The sequence below is a fragment of the Periplaneta americana genome, chromosome 11 (assembly GCF_040183065.1).
Source record: "Periplaneta americana isolate PAMFEO1 chromosome 11, P.americana_PAMFEO1_priV1, whole genome shotgun sequence".
In the NCBI taxonomy this organism is placed as follows: Eukaryota; Metazoa; Arthropoda; class Insecta; order Blattodea; family Blattidae; genus Periplaneta; species Periplaneta americana.
The window spans coordinates 29385588-29408974 of record NC_091127.1 but is presented as its reverse complement, the minus strand read 5'-3'; the positions used below and the strand labels follow the sequence as shown (position 1 = coordinate 29408974).

General features: G+C 38.6%; 1 protein-coding gene and 1 non-coding gene across 4 annotated transcripts in view; one reads left to right on the top strand and one right to left on the bottom strand.

Moving 5' to 3' along the window:
- ss (spineless) overlaps positions 1-23387 on the bottom strand; it is an 897601-nt gene that overhangs the window by 383071 nt on the left and 491143 nt on the right. The gene's annotated exons all lie outside the window — the stretch shown is intronic.
- On the top strand, positions 17192-17265 carry TRNAK-UUU (transfer RNA lysine (anticodon UUU)). Its single transcript has one exon. It is a non-coding gene; the product is annotated as a tRNA-Lys (tRNA).

Genomic DNA, 23387 nt, shown 5'->3' with positions numbered 1-23387 from the left:
ACTCGGTCATTTCCGGACCAGGGTTCCTTATCTCAAATTGATACGTGTGCCCTTCGCCATCATCCCTGAAAGTTTGTAACACCACGTCGGAAAGAGCCTGCATAAGAGTTACCAAAGTAGATAAAAGTTCAGTCAGGTATAAACAACTGTGACGATTCAAGGTTGCTTGACGTTCGGGACTTCGGGAGTGATCAATCTCGATGTCTCGAAATACTCACAAGCAGTCTTTACGTCAACGACGCTACGTATAGAACATTGTCGTGCGGGTTTTCGGCTTTGCGGGCGCTGTTAGTCTTGCTTTCTCGATCGTTCTTCATCTCTAATTCACACCCACGACGCCGATGGTATGAAAAACAAAATCTTACTATGAAGGATGTACGCGGCTACAAATCGTTTATCTTAGCGAAATAAAACTCAATTTCCTGTTTCAGTATCAGAATACTTCTTCATACTTTGTACAATGAAAAAGTGAAATCGATTAGGCTATAATTCCAGCATACTCAGCAAATGAGTACTATGTGTATTAGTAGATATTGTTGGAGGGTGTTAACGACAAAGTTGTGGCATGTGTAGAAAATCACTGTGGCACAGTCTGCAATATTAATTCATATCGAACGTCTCTCTGATTAATGTACAGCGAGTTACAAAATTAACAGCTCCAGATAGAATCTGAATTGTGTTCCCGACTACCCCCCGTAAATTCTTTATTCGTAGTGGCAGGCTCACATTTGTTTTTGTTGTGGATAATCAATGAACACGTAGCGTCGGGAAGTGTTGTAGGATCTCCTCCCCCTGCAGTACTCGTCCGTACCTGGCGGTTACAACTAGGTAGACTACAAGCTAAATTAACTTTATTCCTACTTAAAATACAAGACAATGCTAGCCACGGAATGCGCAACGCGTAAGCTAGAACTTTCACGCTACAGTCTTGAGTTCGAGTTCTGCCTAGTGCACAGATATTTGTTCTTTATAGTAGAATCCTGAATATCCGTCATCCTATTAACAGACTAGCGGACTATTCGACTTTTCTCTCTCTGTTCTTTTCCTGCTGCAAAAGAAAATGCGAAGCCCTGTACATTATCTTAGTAGGCCTATGTATTTTTTCTGCAGATGGTCATTAGAAGCCTTTACAGCAGCAGTCATCAGCACAGAGCATCCTGGGACTAGCGTCTCTTACCCGCGGAGAACACACTGCACTATGTGACTGGCTCTCAGTCAATAAATTAGTATTAAATTGTAACAAAACTAACATAATTCAATTTAAATCCTGTCCAAATTCAACCTCGCAAATTTCTAGCGCAATAATTAACAATAGATCCCTATTAGAAACAACAACAACCAAATTTCTTGGCTTAAAAATCGATAATGTGTTAAATTGGAAAAATCATATTAAAGAAATTACCCCCAAACTAAATTCAGCATGTTTTGCTATTAGATCTATGCAAAAGATAGTAAATATCAATACCTTAAAAACAATATACTTGGCATACTTTCACTCGGTAATGAGTTTTGGAATAATATTCTGGGGAAATTCCACAGATAGTAACAGTATATTCCTATTACAAAAAAGAGTAATTAGAATAGTAGGTGCCAAATCTAGGGAATCTTGTAGGACTATTTTCAAAAAACTACAAATAATGCCCATGACTTGTCAGTATATCTTTTCATTAATAATCTTCCTCTTATGTAATCGTGAAAACTTTGTAACTAATTCAACATTTCATAGCATAAATACACGTCAAAAATGACTTTCATACTCCATCGGGAAGTCTATCATGCTATCAAAAAGGAGTGCGTTATATGGCAGTAAAAATTTTTAATAGCCTCCCTATCGATATAAAAAATGAAACTCAAAACATAAGATTATTTAGGGCCAAATTAAAGAAGTACCTAATTTCTCACGCCTTCTATTCGGTACGTGAATTCATAACATTCAATAACACTTCATGAAATTGATACTAAAACTTTGTGTTGTATTAGTAGACTATATTGTAAATCTCTTCTACATATTTTATCTAGACTGTGACTATAAATTAAGACTTTAAAATAGTATTAAGTTTTTTGACTTGTTTTATATTCTAGCTGTGAAGCACTGTATGAATATCATGGAATGTTAATAAATACAATACAATACAATAGAGCACCCTGGGGCTAGCGTCTCTTACCCGCGGAGAACACACTGTACTATGGTGCACTCGTAGCTGCTAGCGAGTATGCTTTCTACCTCTTCCTGCTGCACGACGGGGCACACGGGACGGCTCCGCTTACCCTTTATTTACCCTTAAACCATTTCAGCGAGTACTGACGACCATTGCTTTACAGTATGTATGAGGGTAATTTCATAAGTCATGGTAACTTTAGTCTATTATATCAGTCAATAAAGCTGCAGGAATAGAAATTCTACCAGCATACTAGAACTGATATTCTTGTAAATACATTCTTCATGCTACCATTTGTTATGTATTTTGAAATCACACTGTATTTGGTATTTTAAGAATGCGCGTCTCAAGACGCTGCTAAATGCTGCCCCTGCAAGATCCCATTAATAAATCATTTTAATTTAATATCTTATAATATATAGTCCCGCGCCCTGGCGTCGTGGTCTAAGGCATCCTGCCTAGGACTCGCGTTACGAAATGCACGCTGGTTCGAGTCCTCATGGGGGAAGAAATTTTCTCATGAAATTTCGGCCAGTGTATGGGACCGGTGCCCACCCAGCATCGTGATGCACTTGGGGAGCTACGATAGGTAGCGAAATCCGGTTGCGAATACCAGCTATAACGGCTGGGGGGATCATCGTGCTAACCACACGATACCTCCATTCTGGTTGGATGATCGTCCACCTCTGCTTCAGCATGTGGGTGTGAGGCCAGCAGCCGGCTGGTCGGTCGAGGTCCTTCACGGGCTGTAGCGCCACGGATTATTATAATATATAGCTTTTTTTTATTTGGCTATTTTACGACGCTGTATCAACATATAGGTTATTTAGCGTCTGAATGATATGAAGGTGATAATGCCGGTGAAATGAGTCCGGGGTCCAGCACCGAAAGTTACCCAGCATTTGCTCGTATTGGGTTGAGGGAAAACCCCGGAAAAAACGTCAACCAGGTAACTTGCCCCGACCGGGATTCGAACCCGGGCCACCTGGTTTCGCGGCCAGACGCGCTGACCGTTACTATATAGCTATATAGCTTTTAATGTTAACGTTTTAACCCATTTAACCCCCTTTTTACTTGTGATTTTTATGTACCTCTGCTTTCATCATGTAGCCTATTCCGTTCTACTTCACATATTTTTTAGTAGGTTATTTTACGACGCTTTATCAACAGCTTAGGTTATTTAGCGTCTGAATGAAATGAAGGTGATAATGCCGGTGAAATGAGTCCGGGGTCCAGCACCGAAAGTTACCCAGCATTTGCTCATATTGGGTTGAGGGAAAACCCCGGAAAAAACCTCAACCAGGTAACTTCCCCGACAGGGGAATCGAACCCGGGCCACCTGGTTTTGTGGCTAGACGCGCTAACCGTTACTCCACAGGTGTGGACCTTCGCATATATCTTCACTGTTTGCTTGTAACATAAAGTACTCTGTAGGTCTATCTATTGATCTGATGATGGTTAATTGCAACCGAAAACGTTAATCTTTATGTAAATAACAGCATCTTTGTATTTATCATTTTTGTGAATTGATATGTTTGACAATCTTTACAACAAACACTTTGAGTATATTTGCAATAGCTTATCGGACCCAACATGGTTTTCAAATTCATACATGTTAAAATTTAATAAATAAATGAAAAATCAGGAAACTATCCTGATCCTGCCATCAATCGGACATCTCCAACGGCTAGGGTCACATTCAGGAACATTGTAAGCTTACTTGTAAAGAAGCAGTGATTGGTCGTTCCTTCTCGGCATCATCTAAGCTCGTACATTTTACTCCGGTCAAATGAACTTATATGAAATGAAAAGTGGAGCGAAATGGAGAGTGTTGATAGGATGATACTTTTTAATGTTGTGAGAATGGAAGAACTCCCATATAAAACTATATCGTCCAATCTTGCCCATCCCAAGTTGCAGCGCCGAGGTTCAAACCCGAATTTGTTGTATTAAGCTACCGGAAGTTTGGCCTATATAGATCTTAATGAAAATAATTTACGCTAAATTTTTATCTGCGGAAAGCTTATACAATAATCATATTGCATTCTTGCTAAAAAGAAAAAAATATATAGCCTACCCTAATATAGAAAAATTTCATAATGTTTCGAAGACTCGATGTACCGTCGACCACAGTTAAAGAAAATTACAAAAATGTCCTAATCGTTACTTACTTGCTTATTGGCTTTTAAGGAACCCGGAGGTTCATTGCCGCCCTCACATAAGACCGCCATTGGTCCCTATCCCGAGCAAGATTAATCCAGTCTCTACCATCATATCCCACCTCCCTCATATCCATTTTAATATTATCCTCCCATCTACGTCTCGCCTTCCAAAGGTCTTTTTTCCTCCGGCCTCCCAACTAACACTCTATAGCCTATGTATTTCTGGATTCGCCCATACGTGCTACATGCCCTGCCCATCTCAAACGTCTGGATTTAATGTTCCTAATTATGTCAGGTGAAGAATACAATGCGTGCATTCTCCTGTAACTTCATCCCTCTTAGCCCCAAATATTTTCCTAAGCACCTTATTCTCAAACACCCTTAATCTCTGTTCCTCTCTCAAAGTAAGAGTCCAAGTTTCACAACCATACAGAATAACCGGTAATATAACTATTTTATAAATTCTAACTTTCAGATTTTTTGACAGCAAACTAGGCCTAGATGACAAAAGCTTCTCAACCGAATAATAACACGCATTTCCCATATTTATTCTGCGTTTAATTTCCTCCCGAATGTCTTTTATATTTGTTACTGTTGCTCCAAGATTTTTGAATTTTTCCACCTCTTCGAAAGATAAATCTCCAATTTTTATAATTCCATTTCGTACAAATTCTGGTCACGAGACATAATCATATACTTTGTCATTTCGGGATTCACTTCCAACCCTATCGCTTTACTTGCTTCAAGTAGAATTTCCGCGTTTTCCATAATGTATTTTCTCCTAACATATTCACGTCATCCGCATAGGCAAGAAGCTGATGTAACCCGTTCAATTCCAAACCCTCTGTGTTATCCTGTGTGTCCTAATCGTTGAGATCATTAAAAATAGCCTAATAGCCTACACCTATCTGATTATCCATTTGTAACGACTTCTACAGAAGGATAGTTTTCTCTCTCACTCTTATTTCTGAACTGAAGGCAAGGGTAGTATACCTACCAACCTTCGAAACATTATGGATTTTTTTTTATAGTTTTCCACCAACATTGGTTTCTTCCTCATTTAGTTAAACACCAACTCGTTTTAGCACGAATTTCAACTTGTGTCTTCAATATTGATAGTAAAAGTGCTGGTCCCTCAGATAACGGTGTAGCTTCCATTTGATTATGAAAAAAAATGTAAATGAGAAAATGTTGTAGAAAACGAAGACTCATTCAACGCTAAGCACATGGTGAGAAAAAAGAAAATCGAAACGATGGTAACCTAGGGAACCACGAGTGGACTAATGCATTTTCTTATTAGATCTAAGTAGCGACCATTTCTCCCATTAATTACCTCCACTGCTCCCCACGAATATTAACCAAGGGTTTAAAAGAAACCTCGCGCGCAGCCCGGATGGCGCAGAGCTCGGAGGTTTTGCCCTCAATTCTCGCTTCTCTCTCCTTCCCTCTTTCTTCATCTCGTAATCTCGTTTCCTTCATTTCACTTCACTCTTATAAATCACTTTTATATTCCCCTCTCCCCACACAACGCACGACACAGTGGTACAATGGCGATGGAATTTCAAAAGCTTATTCTATGCTGTTACCATAGTAACGGTTTCTCTCTCCCTTCCCCCCCTTTTGCAGGGGCCCGCCCCTTCCTGACCCCCGCATGGGCGTTTCTCCAGCACAAGCAATGAGAGCAATAGCGTGACATGGGCACTCACCCCCTCCCCTTTCCCTCAACCCCCCACAATCATAAAAATGACGGAAAATATTACCTCTATTTTCATTTTTCATTTCCATTTTCATTTACGAGATCTGAGGTGCCATTTCATTGTCTTGTCCTGTATCTGTGGCTCTTGCTAAAGCAGTGGTTTCCATGGTGTTTGTGAGTTAACATTCTTTTGTTTTCTACAAATTACTATATGTGCAAAATAAAAACTCTATATTATAGGCTAGTAACGATGAAAAAGTCAGACTTCAACTGTCAAAGAAGGATATGTTTTGAGTTTTAAATTAATCTTGTCTCCACAATATCTTAAACAGAAGTCAGGGTACTATTATTCCACACGACGCTTACAGTTCTTGAATGACCTTGACCTAAAGTAATTTGTATTTCTTTTTTGACCTCACATTTCACCGTCACGTGGGGTAGACACGATACAGAGTCTTCACTTAAAGACAGCAGAGAATGTCACAACGAAAACGAACAAACGTATCTGTTGTAGGTGGGAATCGAACTGACGACTCTAGCTTACACGCAGGGTTAAATTACTGTTACAATTTTCGGATAATGAATGATATACCACCACCACCACCACCATCATCACCACCACCACCACCACTACTACTAGACTATCCGTCCGAGTGGTTACGTAGGCCTATGTCGCATCCCGGTTCCCCCACCCGTTTCTGTTGGCCCCTCTGTAAAGGTTAGTGGCTGGGCTGTTACGATCTTTCATGAAAATATTTGCTGTACGGAATGGAAGTCTATGTAAAATTATAGCTTCTATTTAAAAGAATTTAAAGGAAAGAGCCCTGTTAAATAAATAATTGTCACATGATTTCCTCCGTGAAGACCACTTTGCGAAATGACCACTTCGACGAACAGTACCACCACCACCACTTATACCACTAATAATATCTAATGATGATGATGATGATGACGATGATAATAATAATAATAATAATAATAATACACTACTTTCACTTTATCCATTTACATACAGTAACATATATTATTAGTCCATCCATCCATCCCTCCATCAATAGGTATAGGCCTAAACATCCATGCATCTAGGCTATGCATCTATCCATCCTCATTAATCTTTTCTCCTGTCATCCACTCATCCACTCATCCATCCACTCATCCATCAATCCATCCATCCATCCATCCATCCATCCATCCATCCATCCATCCATCCATCCATCCATCCATCCATCCATCCATCCATCCATCCATCAATAACACAGGGTTGCCAAGTTTTGGTGCTTTACATGACGAACGGTGATTTTGAATGATTTTTTCATGTTCTCTGCAAACATGAAATCAGTTTTCGTCAAATACCTACAATTTTTATGTAATTCCTATATGCAAATATCGCTCGTAATCTTATACTGCGATCGATATAATCTATCGTAAAGTAACTGAACACAATCGACTGTGAAACAATCGATACATCTCGAGTTGTCTAGAAGTACACAGAAGCATTACAGTCATATGATGATAATTTGAATAAGATGAATACTTTGAAAATTTAATGACCTACGAAGAACGACTGGCTTGTACAGGATTTAAGAATGTGGTTGACAATTTTTTGGGGAATAGGAAACAACCAGATTTTAAAAACATTGTAAAAAAATGTAGGTGGCTATGCAAAATTTAGGATGCAATATGAACATTAAAATCGGAGGAAGCGATATTGAAAAATGGAGTGTCTACATGAGACTTGGAATGAGTTGAACCTAAATTGTGAATATGAATAAGATAGTGCTGTTTGATTTTGTTTACTGTAGTCTACAGACATTTAAAAAAATTACTTGATTTATGTATTTAAAGGTTTTAGCCTAATATTGCTATAAATATGGCAATTTTTCAAATTTTCATAGCAATTTTTTTATTCGTGATAGGCAAAATCTAACTTCAGATACTTCAATAGACACCAACAATTAATCAAAATCAACCTTCAGCCTTGAACCATAATTTAATTTCGCAAGCCTGTGTAATTAGCCTTCTGCCTAACATCTGCCACTCATTCAACTGTCGATAATTCATTCATTCTTCCATCCATTCACCTTATCATCCATCCGTCCAGCTTTGTATCATCCTCTAACACACACCTGCACAAACAGCGCTCAACGAGCGCGCGCGCTCCTTCGGAGCGGGAGTGCCGTGTTTAGCGTTCGCCGAAACGGAGAGGAGGAGAATACGTCAGAATGACATAGACTTGCTATAGGTAGAGGTGAGGGAAACGACCACTCAGCTTCTAGTGGAGTGCAATGTGTAGGCCTATTCTCAGTAACTGTTTCACGTTGCTTACCTATTGCTACAGTACAGTATGGAGGACTCTAAAAGACGGAACATAACATTTAACGTTTAACGATTTACAGCTAGAGCTTATTGATCTTCAATGTGACCTAAGGGCTAAATATCGTTTGAATAATACTACTAGCCTGGTTGAGTTTTACAAGACTAAACATTAGCAATAATATCCACGACTACATAGGCTGGCTGTGAAAATGATTGCTATGTTTGGCTCAACATTTATATTTGTGAGCAACTGTTTTCTATAATCAACTTTGATAAAGGAACTGATGTTTCATTATGATCAGTTGGCTACTGTTCCTTTCAGCTGTCAACATATTAAAATCTCGTTTTGATGTACTGATAAATAAAAATATAACAAAATGATAATGTACATTTAAGTAGCTATAGAATTTCTATTATTTCTGTAAAATAAATATTTATTAATTAATCATAGTCCAAGTTAGTTTTGCAAACACTGATCGGGAATTCATTTCATAAACACTCGTAATAGTACTTTCTTTTGTGTATATTTTGTACGAGATCACCCCTTCTTCCAGTCCACCCTTATACAGAGCGCAGCTAATATCTGCATTCCGCTCATGAGCTGTGAGCAGGCTCGGAGAGCGCAAACCGTGTGCAGGCCTACTCTAACATATATTTTTCCGTTTAACATTCATCTATTATTATCCATCTATCATCCACCCATCCAAACGTGAATTATCCACTCATCCTTTTATTATCTAGGCCTATCTGTCATCCATCTATCCACCCATCCATTCATCCATCCATCCATTGTATGATAAGAGGTCTATACTTGTACATCTCTAGCCAAGATGACCTATAACTCAAAATTGTTTTCTTTTCAACTTGAAATCAATAGGATAGGCCTGTATGAGGTAGTCACGTGATGTGACATCAGTAGGCTACTATGCTTGGCTTCCACTCAAAGTAATGCAAGATTTCTCATACCTTGACAACGGACATCATCCATGTTCTAAGCGAGATTCGAACACACACGATCGTGGCTTCCACGCTACTAGGCCTACACGCAGGCATATTTGCCTTCCTTGTAGGCTACACCCAACCTCGCTGGAGAATAATAAGACCAGTAACAGTACTTCAAAGTACTAATTTTGAAATTTTCTCCACCCATGAGTTGGAACGGGGCATACGGATCAAACGGGTGAGAACACGCGGCGAGATGTTGTTTTGTTTCTGCATCGGGGTGAATGAGTTATACCTGCTTTTAAATCTTGGGTACGTAACAAGGCTTCAAGGTGCAGCAGGGGCCGGCCATTCATCAAACGCGGGATGACCGGACCGCAGGATTTACAAGGGGGCCGTGAAGTCCTGACACATCATCTTTTGCATACCTAATTGAAACGCGGGTTTACGTTGCAAGAAATTAACACAAGATGTCCTCAGGCGCGCAGCAGTGCAGAAACGATGCACTATGGCAACCACGACCCAGAACAATTGAAGACTCAAGCATTACCATCTTTTTTATATCTAATTTTGTAGCTCATTGGGACTGCACGAACTTATTATGCTAGCAACAGTTTAAATTTTAGCTTAATTGTAATTTTGTGAAAGAAAAAGATTTCCAGGTAGACGATTTCACCCACGCCTACTTTGATTTGATTACCTGGTTGGGTTTTTCCGAGGTTTTTCCCAACCAAAAGGTGAATGCCGGGTAATCTTCTGGCGAATCCTCGGATCTCGCCTTATCTCACTACATCTCGCCAAAATATTGTAAAAAATTGTAGAAAATTACTAAATTGTAAAATACTGTAAAAATTTATAAAAATTGTAATTGTAATATTGTAAAATTTTGACTTGTTCCACATCTTAAAAGCTTCATTGCTTGTGTAAGATCTATGGAATAAAATGAATGAATGAATCATTTATCCATCGACTTACATACGCATCTATCTTCTACCTATTCACTTGTCTGTCTATCTACTTAAGTATCTGTTTGTCTAATCATTCAAATAAGTGATTTCCTACTTAGTAATCTGTGACGTCACAGAGATCGCTTCTCTCGTTCTCATTAAACACATATTACAAAACTCGAGATAAACAGCTATATATACATGCGCAAAACACACACACAGAGAACCATCCAGAAAGTAAGTTTCCCTCGGGCCGTTTACAGAAAGAAAAGAAAATGTTGTAGAAAAATTTATTGGAACAGATGCAGCAATTGTTGAGCTATTTTTCAACAAATTCCCCACCAGAATTGAGACATTTATCATAACGTGGGATCAAATTGTGGATCTCTGTGACGTAGAAGTCTGCCGCCTGGGATCGGAACAGGTGTGTGACAGCCGTCTTCACCTTTCTGTCATTGTGAAAATGCTGCCCGTGTTGTCTTACTGCACGATAACGCTCGCCCACATACGGTTCGGCGCACAACAGATCGTTTGCTGGAGTTCCGCCGGGAGGTGTTTCAACACCCACCCTACAGTCCGGATCTCGCTCTCAGCGATTACGCTATCATCTTTCCTACATCTCAAGAAGTTCCTGTCTGCTCAGCATTTTCACAGTGACGATCCCAGGCGCAGACCTACAACACAGGGATACAAACGTTGATCCCACGGTATGACAAATGTGTGAACTCCGGTGCGAAGTATGTTAGAAAATAGTTCATCAATCATCTGAAATATGATACAGTATTTCTCATTATCATCAGGTAACAGCAACAGCGTTGTGAATTTAATAGTGTATCTCGTACGTGGCACATAATGTTAAACTCATAGGCCTAATTGTTTTCAAGAAAACTTTTCATTTCTATTGTAATGGCAGCTAGGAAGTTCGTATCGTAATTCTGAACTTGTACTGTAAGGGTACGTACACGTTGGAGCAACGATAAACGATAAGAGAAATTATCTAGCGACGCTTTGGCATTATCAAAGAATCAAGTGTTCATATCGGAGCAACGAGGACGCAGGAAGCGAACATTTTGATTTATCAGTAGAAGATATTCTACAGACGTGGACAAATTATTAACAAAATTGACGATTTTTATGACAAATCTGTTTACAAAATTTGACTTTTCAATTTAGACTACAGTTGACAATTTGGCATATTTCTATCATTACAATAGATAGAAATATGCAAAAATGTCAACTGTAGTTTAAATTGAAGAGTCAAATTTTGTAAAGAAATATAATAAAAATCTTCATATTTTGCTAATAATGTGTAAATATGCAAAAATGTCAACTGCAGTTGAAATTGAAGAGTCAAATTTTGTAAAAATATAAAATAAATATCTTCAGTTTTGCTAATAATTTGGAAATATCCAAAATGTAAACCGTAATCCAAATTGAAGAGTCAAATTTTGTAAAAATATATAATAAAAATCTTGTTTTGCTAATAATTTGTAAATATGCAAATATATCAAATGTAGTCAAAATTGAAGAGTCAAATTTTGTAAAAAAAATTATACAATACAAATCTTCAATGTTGCTAAAAATGTCGAAATACGCAAAAATGTCAACTGTAGTCTAAGCTGAAGAATCATATTTTGTAAAAATATGTAATAAAAATCTTCAATTTTGCTAATAATTTGTCCACGTCTGTATACATCCACTTAATGAGAGAAGATATATAGAAAGTATCAGCTGCCAAGTTCAAGGTTAATATAACTTATATTGGTACAAAATTAAACCCGTTTCTCATCCCAAAGATAGTATAAATTCGTTGTGTTGTGATTGGTTCTTATGATCACATAACATATGACCAATAAATACACAACTGATCAATTTGTCAATATCTACAATAATTAACTTAATAAGCCGAAATAATAATAAATCGATTAATATTCGGATATATTGATAACCACCGCTAATTATACAGATTGATATTATCTTAATCAGAGATCATATGAACGACAAGAGCGAAGAAAATGGAACTTTGGTCTTTCGTAGCTTTTATCGTGTATCTTCGCTTTTATCGTTACTCCAATATGCACACCTCAATGACAATGCATGCTTCAATTCTCTCTGATACAGCATCGCTACTTCTTTTATCGTGTATCTTCGCTTTTATCGTTACTCCAATATGCACACCTCAATGACAATGCATGCTTCAATTCTCTCTGATATAGCATCGCTGCTTCTTTTATCGTGTATCGTCGCTTTTATCGTTACTCCAATATGCACACCTCAATGACAATGCATGCTTCAATTCTCTCTGATACAGCATCGCTACTTCTTTTATCGTGTATCGTCGCTTTTATCGTTACTCCAATATGCACACCTCAATGACAATGCATGCTTCAATTCTCTCTGATACAGCATCGCTACTTCTTTTATCGTGTATCTTCGCTTTTATCGTTACTCCAATATGCACACCTCAATGACAATGCATGCTTCAATTCTCTCTGATATAGCATCGCTGCTTCTTTTATCGTGTATCGTCGCTTTTATCGTTACTCCAATATGCACACCTCAATGACAATGCATGCTTCAATTCTCTCTGATACAGCATCGCTACTTCTTTTATCGTGTATCGTCGCTTTTATCGTTACTCCAATATGCACACCTCAATGACAATGCATGCTTCAATTCTCTCTGATACAGCATCGCTACTTCTTTTATCGTGTATCTTCGCTTTTATCGTTACTCCAATATGCACACCTCAATGACAATGCATGCTTCAATTCTCTCTGATATAGCATCGCTGCTTCTTTTATCGTGCATCTTCGCTTTTATCGTTACTCCAATATGCATACCTCAATGACAATGCATGCTTCAATTCTCCCTGATATAGCATCGCTGCTTCTTTTATCGTGCATCTTCGCTTTTATCGTTACTCCAATATGCACACCTCAATGACAATGCATGCTTCAATTCTCTCTGATATAGCATCGCTGCTTCTTTTATCGTGCATCTTCGCTTTTATCGTTACTCCAATATGCACACCTCAATGACAATGCATGCTTCAATTCTCTCTGATATAGCATCGCTGCTTCTTTTATCGTGCATCTTCGCTTTTATCGTTACTCCAATATGCACACCTCAATGACAATGCATGCTTCAATTCTCCCTGATATAGCATCGCTGCTTCTTTTATCGTGTATCTTCGCTTTTATCGTTACTCCAATATGCACACCTCAATGACAATGCATGCTTCAATTCTCTCTGATATAGCATCGCTGCTTCTTTTATCGTGCATCTTCGCTTTTATCGTTACTCCAATATGCACACCTCAATGACAATGCATGCTTCAATTCTCTCTGATATAGCATCGCTGCTTCTTTTATCGTGCATCTTCGCTTTTATCGTTACTCCAATATGCACACCTCAATGACAATGCATGCTTCAATTCTCCCTGATATAGCATCGCTGCTTCTTTTATCGTGCATCTTCGCTTTTATCGTTACTCCAATATGCACACCTCAATGACAATGCATGCTTCAATTCTCCCTGATATAGCATCGCTGCTTCTTTTATCGTGCATCTTCGCTTTTATCGTTACTCCAATATGCACACCTCAATGACAATGCATGCTTCAATTCTCCCTGATATAGCATCGCTGCTTCTTTTATCGTGTATCTTCGCTTTTATCGTTACTCCAATATGCACACCTCAATGACAATGCATGCTTCAATTCTCTCTGATATAGCATCGCTGCTTCTTTTATCGTGCATCTTCGCTTTTATCGTTACTCCAATATGCACACCTCAATGACAATGCATGCTTCAATTCTCTCTGATATAGCATCGCTGCTTCTTTTATCGTTTATCGTCGCTCCAACGTGTACGTACCCTAACGCAACCGAATGCATAGTAGCACAGCAGCGCGGGACGTCAACAGACCAGCAAAACAAACAAGTATTGACGGCTGGTAAATAAACTTGTATTTCAAACAACATTTAACCAAGAATAATCCGGGAGGAAAAAAACATGTTACACACTCCTGTTTCATAATTATTTAATAACAGATGGGTTTACATTTTTGGAATTATGCATAATATTAACATTACGTAAATAATACAATAACAGCAGAATAACTTACTTTGTTCCAAACCTAAACCATTAATAAAAATTAACAATATTTTTCAAACTGTTCACGACTGTACACAGCTCCACAGAATGCCACTATGCGTTGCTTATGTGAACTGCGTATCGTCTGTAGCGAGCGAAAGAAAGGCGAAGCACGGGTGACATCTATAGGCCTACTCCTCGCTTCAACTGAAATCTACTGTTTTTGTACGAACTTCCTACCTATGGTTACGATTACTCTAGGAGTACACTTTAGTAGGTCCAAGTAGTCGCGGACACGCAAAACTTAAGATCGCTGGAATAATTTAAAAACAAAATCGATGTCAGAATGAATAATTTGGTGCAATCCTTGTTTAGTACAAAAAAATAAAGAAGCATCTTTCATAAGGTGTAATGCGTCTTCTTGTACACCCTGTGTCACAGTACCTCAATGAATGCATATAAATAAAGATAGGCAATAAATCTAAAGAAAAGCAGTAATATACATATCTCTGTTCGGTACTGGTTTGAGCTCCGGAAGTGCTTTTGACCCACTGTATTATCATATTACGACTCCAGTGTCCTCATTCCAAGCAAAGAATCTGATTCTTGGGTCCTGCCTTATCTATTTTAAGACAACTGCTCTATTTCAGAGAGCTATCAAAACCTGCTTAGTAATATTTTATTCTTCCAGACTTTATAACTTGCTGACAACGTAAAGCAGTTTGGTGGGATGATAAAGTTCTAACAACCATGCAGAATAAAGAAGATTACACTAGTACAAACAATTTCAAACTCAGAAGAAATTTCTAAATATATCTGACTGCTCTCACAATAACATTTTATCTTACATAGGTAACATTAACCTACTTTCTTTCTGATAGAACAAATAAGGGATAGTTGTTACTTAAAACTGCGGTTTGTTTACAGCAGGCATGTCAAACCCCTGCACATTGTGCAGTCGCGCATATTGTGCAACTCTCTCTGTGCGATGTGCACTCTCTATTCCCCTACCTGGAGGGAGTGAATCGCCTTGGAGGGGAACGCGACAGGGCTGTACAATACCTGCAGCAGCTTTTGAGCGTATTCCGAATCTCACCGGTGAGCAATCCGATGGCATCACGGTGTTCCGAATTCCACCGATGACGTCATTGATGCTCCACCGATGTCGCACCGGTGCCATCAACTTGCAGAGGTGGTGGTAGTCTCCATCAGCCGCCATCAGTGAATCTGATTGGTTCTTGTATAGGGCGGGAATTAGGAGACGAATAACATCGTGCACTGTTGTGTCATGGCGGTGTGTCCTGCTGTATTGTTTGTAATGAGCACAACGTAAAAACAATATGTTAATGGCTTATGAGCGAACATGTCAACGGACCAGTTATTACTATTGGTTCAAGAAATAAATTGTTTATGCTATCTTTTCTTTGAACGAGATGGGAGTACGAAAATTTCGCAAAATTTTGCTAGCGTAGCACAGACAACAACTTGTACAGTCGCCATGACAACATCGATCCTTCCAGCAGTTTTGTTCCGTATTTCGCTGCAACGTGACGTCATTGATGCCACCGGACCGGAGAGATTCGGAATACGCTGTTTGTTTCAGTAACACAGTTTCAGTACGAGTGCCGATATGGCTGTGTCTGTGAATGAGTTATGATAAATAAAGTGAGGAGTTCACAGATAACGGAGAAGAGAAATTACGAATCGTATAATATAATTGTTAGGCTATAATGTTTTCCTCAGCCAACAATAATAATTATTTTAAAATGAAAGGCTTTCATCAGCCTATATCGAGGTAATAGTCTTGTGAGGTGACAATTTAGATCAGATTAGTAAAGTTCTCAAAATATGATATTGCCAGCGCTTATTTCTTAATCAGTACTCTCACGGCAAAACGTACTTGACAATGGCGTTGTTTTGGAGTCTGTACTAACACAGCCATCAAAGCTTAGACGACTTACGACTTTCATTTCATAAGCTGGTAAGTGATGAGAATATAGTGAGGAATACATGTGAGGCTCTTGAGGTTGTAAGGAGAGAAGAAAACGACTATTTGCAAAGCGGAAAAAATTTCTGGAAAAATATATAATGGCAAATTTTCCATCTCACGTCACAATATTAATTCAATATACTTATATTAATAAATTTTAAAATCTGACATAAAGAGAATATCGAGCTTGTGAACTACACTTTTAATTTCTTTGAGAACGCTCCCAACTTTTCGATACTTGCTCTCAACGTTTTCAAATAAACTATATGTGAATTTAAATTCTAAGCTTAATTTATATTCATTAATATTAATATTAATTTATATTGACATACAGCAAAGAAATTATTTCAGTGTAAAAACTTCACAATGTCCTACTGCATGTAATTAATTGGGAGTATAATATTTTCAACATTTGTGGACCAATGGTCACAGCAAATAATAATGCATGACGAACAATGAAAGAGTAAGGTCTATTACTTTAAAATCATTAGTAGGCCTACCTACTACGTAAAATGAAATACTTGTTCGTTTCTTGTTGTTTCGAAATTAATGCATTTTTTTTCAAATACTATATAAAAATCATATTAATAAATTATGCTTTACAAACCACTACTTTGTGAAGTATAACTGAGTAATCCTAAAGCTTCTTGTATTATAATTGTCAAATATAGACACTGATAATAACTGTGTTTTTTTGGTTCTGCTAACTATGAATGAAAAACCAGATTTGCATAATATATACGTCACTGTATACGTTAACAGAAAACCACAATTCCAAGTCACACAGAGATTGTGTGACTCGATGTGGGTCTCTGCCATTTCGTCAGCCACGCGAGTTGTGTGGATATAAAAGGGAAAAGTTGAGACGGTGTCGGGTGGAGTTCCCGGGTAGCTCAGTTGGTAAGAGCACTGGTACTTTCAACCAGAGGTCCCGGGATCGATACCCGGCCCCGGAACAATTTTCCCCTTGAAATTATTCAAATCTGCTTTACAGGGAGCATTACCCGAAAGACAAGATCTGCTAACTATGTTTATAATGTCCAAATGTCTATTTAATCCAACCCTAGAAGCGTGCAATAGAATAGTGTACACCTCTCCAGCAAAGAACGGGTAAGAGCAACGCTTGATTGATGCAACCTGCACAGACCGGCGATCCGCGCACATAACTGCACATTTAGGCCCGATTGTATAAACCATTTAATCTTAGATCAGAGGTTAAATTGATCCTTGTTTCAGCTGAACTTGGAATTTTGTGTTGTATAAAGTCTAATCTGAGATTAATTTGTCTCAAACTAAAGTCAACTTTGACTGAAGAAATTTCTCCGATTAAGTTAAATGATCCAAGTTCAGTTATTTCTTTTCTGTTTGAAATATACGAGTGACAGATTGTGCAAATAAAATATCCATTATTGTTAATATTAATAGATATGATAGGTACATTTATATATATTGCTTTCAATTTCTTGCCTTAATACACAAACAATGTTATATTTTATAAGGCTCTATCGTGTTCAGCAGTATCAAATAACATAACCTATAATTATATTATGTTTATAACAACCATTAATTATTAACGGATATGATAGGTACATTCATAAATTTTCAATTAACTGTATTACTAAACGAAAATTGTCGTTTTATAAAGCTTTATTATGTTTAGCAGTATCAAACACCATAACATGATAACAACTCGGAGAACAGTAACCTTCTTCTTATTGTCCGCCATTATTTACATTGCACAAAAAACCAGTGTCTCCAACAGAGTTTACGGAAAGTCGTCAAAAAGTAGTTGTAAAGTCGCTAGATTTCTCATTATCGACAAAGAAAGATTAAATTTTGTCAGTATGGGGTGCTAAAAAGGTCGCTAAATTCCTATTTAAGCAATATAAAAGTTAAAAGAAATTGTTGTTGAAAAAGAGTTGAAGTCGCTAGATTGGCAACACTGAACAAACCTGTCCGCGCATCACGTTTTTCACCTGTTTATGCGATGTTGCCAAATCCTTTTCACGTGAACTTAGATTTCATTTGAACCAAGGTAATTTGATCGCAGGAAAGTTTTATACAATAGAAGAAGTGTCTGAACTCGGTTCACTTTTCGATCTTCGATCAAAGTTGATCTTTATTCAGGGAGATTTATACAATTGGGCCTTAGAGTCTGATTTCTGACATGCCTGGTTTAAGGCGATCATCGCTGGCGATTGTCACCTAGAGTTGCTAGCAGTTAAAATGAATGCGCAAGGTTTATTTATAGCGATGATCGACAACGTAGATCGTTGGACGCGAAATAGATCGCTGAAGGTTGCTTCTGAAGCAAATTCAGGACGCACATCGCCGCATACATGTTCAATAATCGATATTTAGAGAAGGCCATGTACAAATAATGAATCGAGTTATGGCAACAAAACAAATGAGAATTGACAGCGATGTACGCTGATACAGAAACCACTTCCTGACGATCATCGTCAGCGTTTATAATCGCCGGCGATGTGCGTCCGGCGATGATCGCCGTAAACAAACCGTAGCTTTAGAATTATGGAAATAAACGTTTCCAATATTCGTAATACTGAGAAGACTGTTTCTATCCTGACGAATATCTATGTTCAACGATTTCTGATCAACTATAGACTGAATATGTTCAGTTTTCATTACTAGGGATCGTATTTTGGCCCTGAGCATACGGAGATAAGGTTAGCTGTTTATAGATATATTGATGTGACGTCATATTTGGCACGTGCCACAGCTACTAAAAGGGAACACTTGCGTCTTGATTGTGTTGGACGTTCTATTCATGGAACCTGGCTCTATCAGGGATGAGGCAGGATGACCTACCTGTCAGCGTCGGTTTCACAATGCCGATTCAGGAAGGGTTTGGGGTTCCGAGCCCCTGTGGCTTATCAGGCTACTGGTTTGCGGATGTGACTTGGCTCTATCAAGAGGGGCTGAGGCAGGATGACCCACCTGTCAGCGTCGGTTTCACAAAGCCGATTTAGGAAGGGCTTGGGGTTCCGAGTACAGGGACTCCGGCTACTAGTTTGCGGATGTGACTTGGCTCTATCAAGAGGGGCTGAGGAAGGATGACCCACCTGTCAGCGTCGGTTTCACAATGCCGATTTAGGAAGGGCTTGGGGTTCCGAGTACAGGGACTCGGGCTACTAGTTTGCGGATGTGACTTGGCTCTATCAAGAGGGGCTGAGGAAGGATGACCCACCTGTCAGCGTCGGTTTCACAAAGCCGATTCAGGAAGGGCTTGGGGTTCCGAGTACAGAGACTCCGGCTACTAGTTTGCGGATGTGACGTGGCTCTATCAAGAGGGGCTGAGGCAGGATGACCCACCTGTCAGCGTCGGTTTCACAAAGCCGATTTAGGAAGGGCTTGGGGTTCCGAGTACAGGGACTCGGGCTACTAGTTTGCGGATGTGACTTGGCTCTATCAAGAGGGGCTGAGGCAGGATGACCCACCTGTCAGCGTCGGTTTCACAATGCCGATTAAGGAAGGGCTTGGAATTCCGAGCCCCTGTGGCTTATCAGGCTACTAGTTTGCGAATGTGACTTGGCTCTATCAAGAGGGGCTGAGGCAGGATGACCCACCTGTCAGCGTCGGTTTCACAATGCCGATTAAGGAAGGGCTTGGAATTCCGAGCCCCTGTGGCTTATCAGGCTACTAGTTTGCGAATGTGACTTGGCTCTATCAAGAGGGGCTGAGGCAGGATGACCCACCTGTCAGCGTCGGTTTCACAATGCCGATTAAGGAAGGGCTTGGGGTTCCGAGCCCCTGTGGCTTATTAGGCTACTACTCTATTTTCAACTAAAGATTGAAGTAGACGTAAACAAAACCGAAATGTATTACTCCGCAAACGCAAGCTAGCTACCAAAGCAGCCACCAGGGCGCATTATTTTCAGCAAGTGAGCACGCAGGGCAGCCACCGTCTGATATATTGCAGACATTTCAACATATTCATTCAACTAACCCGTAAAATGCTCACAGAGGGTTAATATTTATTATTTCTCTACTGGGAATAGTGGATTTTCTTTTTCTGTAGATTCGTGATTAAATGTTATTCTTTGAAGAGTGGAGAATTTCTTTATTCTACAGAAATTTACTTGAGATTGGCAACACTGAATCTCGCACTGTGTTATACGCTGTGCTGATGTGCTCTGTGAAGCTGCAAGTCACCTTGGGAGGGATTTAATGCCTATTACGCATGCGCGTTGCCATAATACACGTTACAATGATTTAACACGCAATGTCTGAAAGTACTAATATAAACATGTTGTTTAAATCGTAAGAAAGTGTTCTTATAAGCATGTTTAATTCACTCGTATTCCATGTATATTATACATTTTATTATTTTAGAAGGAACTATTTTAATATGAGGAAGAAGATGACAAGCATGAGTTTGGAGGCGTTGTGCGTCCAATAGCCAATCAGGAACCATTAAGCCACGTGCATTTATTTACATTTACTTCAATCTTTAGCTGGAAAGAGAGTAGTTTGCGGATGTGACTTGGCTCTATCAAGAGGCGCTGAGGCAGGATGACCCACCTGTCAGCGTTGGTTTCACAATGCCTATTCAGCAAGGGCTTATAGTTCGGGGTCCCTAGAGCTTATCAGGTTACTCGTTTGCGGATGTGACCTATCAGGAGGGGCTGAGACAAGATGGCGCACCTGTCATCATCTGATTCGCCTATGCTAAGTACGAATCGGACTCGGACAATCATCATATGGCTATATTGGTTTTCAAACAAATGTTGATTTTGTCAAGTTACATTTTAAAAAGTAACTAGGCCTATAGGAAAATATTTCATGGAATAATTGTGTGTAAATATATATATTAATTATGTAGATAACTCGATAAATAATTAGCTTTCGATTACAGTTAAATCATTGCTATTGTTTGTGATTTGTATCAGCTATCTTTCCACCCCCACTCCCCAAACATAGACTGACGTGTTGCGGGCTGCATTCAGCTCTGTTTCGGAGCTACCTATTGCTTTGGACACGTCTGGCCTATATACTGCACTTTGCTAGCCAATAGGGAAAGAAGCGGCTGGAACTCGTTTTATTTCTAAATACATATTCTCTAAATAGCCTATAAGGTTGCTTATGTAACTTACGTAACATAAAGGATCTCACGAAGTTTGATGGCTGTAGGAGAGAAGAGGTATAATTGTTTCTCCTCGGGCATAGACACAGGTCATCAACACTCACCTGGAAGGAAAGAAAACTCAAATCAGACTGTATAATCATGTAATAAACTGGATTATAGTACATATACAGGGCGTTTCAATAGTTTGATCAAAACTTTCGAAACATGCACAAGACTAAAACGGCTGACAGACGGAACGACATGTTGTAGGCTACTTCGCACTAGAAGTTGGAGATAAATTAGTTTAGATATGTCGTTCGCTGTTTTTCCACAAACAAAATTCTATAAAACAAGATGAGTGTGCATTAATTATGAAGATCACCATTCTGAACATAATATAATGTAAAAAAAAACAACCTCCAGAATCTACAGGCCGCCACTGAAAACAAGGTAAAATGAACAATTGTTTAAGTGAAAGGAAAGAAATGGAGGCTATAATTAAATCTGTAAAGGAGATTTATATTAAATAATTAAGTTTATCTTGTCTGCTTTGAAAAACACTGAAAGTTAGAATTTATAAAACTGTTATATTACCGGTTGTTCTGCATGGTTGTGAAACTTGGACTCTCACTTTGGGAGAGGAACAGAAGTTAAGGGTGTTTGAGAATAAGGTGCTTAGGGAAATATTTGGAGCTAAGAGGGGGAGAATGAAGAAAGTTTTAACTCAGAACTGCACACATTGTATTCTTAATCGCTAACATAATTAGGAACATTAAATCCAGACGTTTGAGATGGGCAGGGCATGCAGCATGTATCGGTGAATCCAGATATGCATACAGAGTTTTAATGGTGAAGTATGTTTTAGTAACACGTATTAGTAGAAACAGTGTGTGTTCGATATAGACTAAGTGAACCCAAAATCAAGAACGGAATAATAAAAGTGTCAATTTTGAATGACATAGAGGTGTGTAATAGGAAGTTAAGTAAAACGATAGAGATAATGAAAATAGGTGAGGAGTTTGGCGGGGGAGGCTAGCTAGGATAGTGAAGTATAATATGTAGAAAATTAGTGATATCTGAAAATGAAATGTACACAAGAAACAAACATAATAACGAACATATTGGACAATGGTGAAGTATGTTTTAGTAACAAGTATTATTAGAAACATAGATGGGAAGATAATATTAAAATGGATTTGAGGGAGGTGAGATATGATGATAGAGACTGGATTAATCTTGCTCAGGATAAGGACCAATGGCGGGCTTATGTGAGGGCGGCAATGAACCTCCGGGTTCCTTAAAAGCCAGTAAGTAAGTAAGTAAGTAAGTAAGTAAGTAAGTAAGTAAGTAAGTAAGTAAGTAAGTAGGCCTAGGTAAGTAAGTAAGTAAGTAAGTTAGTGAGTAAGTAAGTAAGTAAGTGTGTGTGTGATATAAGTGTACTGAAAATCAAGAAGAGAGTAAAGTGTCAATTTTGAATGATCTAAATGGGGTTCAAAGTTAAATTATAAGAGCGTCTACAAAAGGTATAACTATAATGAATGTAACTGTGGTACCGGATACAAAAATTGTGAGGTCCACATTACATGGGTGTAAATCTTGACATCAAATATATATCATATCATCATACAGAGTTTTAGTTGGAAGAACTGCGAGAAAACTATCTTTGGGGAAGCCGAGACGTAGATAGGATGATGATATTAAAATGGATTTGAGGGAGGTGAAATATCAGGATAGGGACTGGATTAATCTTGCTCAGGATAGGAACCGATGGCGGGCTTATTAGAGAGAGGTAATGAAATTCCTCGTTCCTTAAAAGCATTTGTAAGTATTATTATTATTATTATTATTATTATTATTATTATTATCATCATCACCATTACGGAAGTGATGATGATGAGATGCGATGACGACGATGGTAGTTGTAGTGGTGGTGGTGGTGATGGTGTAGAATAATAACAGATAATACTATAAATCAGTGGCGGCTGATTGACT